Here is a 2785-nt window from a genome sequence, read left to right as displayed (position 1 = left end):
GTCTGTGCTAGAAAGGCCAACATTTCCCAAACTGGATTCCTCCTCTGCAAGACTCCACATAAAAAACAGTGCTCTTGGCTGAGAAATGCTGGGACATGCAGCTTCAGCTCCTTCCTATTCAAGGTGGTATCCCAGGACTATGGCCTTAGGTCACAAGAGCTCATTGGCCACAAGCAGCCAAGCCACCCCAGGCATTCTGGATCACAGCCTGCATTTTAACAAGGCCCCCAAGGAACCACTACCCCGAGACATAACTCTGCTGCACATGGGAAGGCCCTGGGCAGCCTCTGAAAAGCACACTACCAGAGCCCCATGGACAACTGGACCTGGAGGGACTCATATCCTGGTGTTTTCAGGCTCAACATGTCGTTTCAAAGTGCCTCCAAGGTTCAGGACACCCATGGGTTTCCAGCACACAAGAGCAGTGTGATCCTGGTCCAGGCATGGGACTGCCGAAATCCTGGAGGCCAAGAACTGGCACCCACAGTCAGTATGGGGTGCTGTTGCTACGGACCATGCTGCGCGCCATTAGTACTCAAGGCCTGGCTGTACCCCATGGGCAAGAGTCCTAGCATGGCCTGGGAGAGGGTGCTCTGAGCATGGGATGTGCTTGCAGACTGCCAGCCATGTGCTCCCCAACCCCACCCCAGACCTCTCCCAGCAAGGTAAGCCCAGAGCCATGAGCTTTAGCAAAAATGTTTAATCTCTCCTTAATGTGTGTGTGTATTTACAAGTACTAAATCTGAAGAACAGTAAAATAGGAAATAGCCGTGTATTTACACAATCTGCTGGCTGAGCGCCCCATCAGCCACACTGCTCCTGCAGAGGCAATGGTGAGGGGTGGCTCAGGCCGGCCGAGCAAGCGCTCTTCTTTTGGGTAGGGGCCCTGCGGCATTAAAGGACAGCTAATTGTGGTCTGTCTGAAAAATATCTCTCTAAATATATCTATTCTAGCTTGTGTAGCACCAACATGAGCCATCACATCCAGAACTGGGAGAAAAACCAAGGTGGAGGCTCTCAGCAAGGTCAGACCAGGAGGGCGGGAACGACATTTGGGGCCCTCCAACTTGGGGTGTCCCCGGCCCTTCTGCCCTGGGTCAGGGAGTGCAGGGCAAGCTCGAGGTATATCGAGAGGCCCGGCTCCCAGACCAAAGTATGAGCCGTCCTGGGCACTCCTGAGACATACATAGGGAAGGGTGGCAGGAGCGGCCCCAAGCAGGGCAGGCCATAGCAGCAGTGTCTGGGGTAGAATGGGTGTCCCTGCACAGTACCCCATCCATGGCCCAGACTCCCCAGGCCTGGGACTGCAGAGGAGCCTTTGGGACAGTTGCGTCCACCCTCATTGCACAGAGTGGGCGCCTGCTAGACCCTCACATCCCCCCCAGACCAGTGCCAGAGCTTGGGATCAGAGCCACTGGCAAGATGCTGTCTGGAGGTGAAAGTGGGATGCCTGGGCCTGGCACCTGGGGTGCTACAGAGCTGGGAGGACTGTGGGAACTAGTGATAAGAACTCAGAGCCTAACTGCACAACCTGTCAGGAAGGACGGTGTGGGACCTGCTGCACTGGGGAGACAGCAGGCTTAGAATTAGCTTGATCAGCTAGCATGTAAACAGATATTGCTAAAGTGCTTGCGCCTGATAGGTGTGCGCTGTGCGGTGGGCCACACACCCTGCAAGGCCAGCAGCACCCCTCCTCCTCCCTCACCATGTACAGCCTCTTGAGGTGAGCAGGGGACCGGCTCTCTGTGGGCTGGGAGGCCTCAGGAAGCAGAGTTGGAACTGGATTCTGAAGTGGGCATTGCAGGAGTGGAGGCGCCCTAAACTGACCCCTGTGGAACTGGAAGAACAGAGCCTCAGTTAGAAGCCAACATCCAGGGAAGACTTTGGGGGAAACTAAGACCTACACCCAGGCATGGCTAGGCGACCTCAGAGAGGAAACAGGGATGCACCCAGGAATGGGAATCCAGGCCAGAGCAGTGGCAACCGAAATGTCAGACTGATCTCTACAGTGATCAGCCTCACACCTGGCCTGCCACATCGACCCAGGAACAAGCCCATGTAGGCTATGCTGGGGTCAGGGGCTGACTGAGCTCCAGTTGGTCATCCACAGAAGCAGGAGGCCCGAGCCCTGCTCAGTGCCCACAACAGAGAAAGGAACCCGAATTTCCCCAGTTCCAGGAGCTTCCTGAGTCAGTTCTCAGGTTTCACATTGCTTCCCCACTGAGGGAGCAGCCCCTAACCTGATCTCTGAGGTGTACGGTCTGGCTCACACTGCTCAGGAGCGGGAGGCCCAAGACAGACAGCCGTGGGCACAGGGCTGGCCACAGTTAGCTGTCCCTTAAAGTCCATGGGAATCTTTAGTACCATCAAAAAAGTGAACTTGAAGGGGGCCGCTTGTCTGATTTTACAAGTGACTAATTAAAAAACATAAAAAAGGGTCTAACAACCTCTAATATTCAACACTTGCAGTTTTAAAAAGATCAAGTCAGACTAAACGCTAGTACAGTCATGCAGGAATCCATAGCCCCTCAACCCGGAAGCTCTCGGGGTGGGGGGGGGGCCTGAGAGTTCTCTCTTTTTTACATCAAAACAAAAACAGGACAAACTGGTTGAGGGGTGGAGGCCTGGGATGCTCCGCTAAGGGAAACTGGCCACTTGCTTCATGATCATGTGGTATTGCTTTACCACTGCCTTAATTCTCTTACTCTAAATTGTAAAATTTCTCCTCCTCCAGTCAACTATATAGGACCCCACTGGGGCTGGAGACTAAGGCTAGAGCCACACA

This window comes from Pteropus alecto, unplaced genomic scaffold, assembly GCF_000325575.1.
Source record: "Pteropus alecto unplaced genomic scaffold, ASM32557v1 scaffold124, whole genome shotgun sequence".
Taxonomy (NCBI): domain Eukaryota; kingdom Metazoa; phylum Chordata; class Mammalia; order Chiroptera; family Pteropodidae; genus Pteropus; species Pteropus alecto.
The sequence above is the reverse complement of the archived record's forward strand: the minus strand, read 5'-3'. Positions refer to the sequence as shown.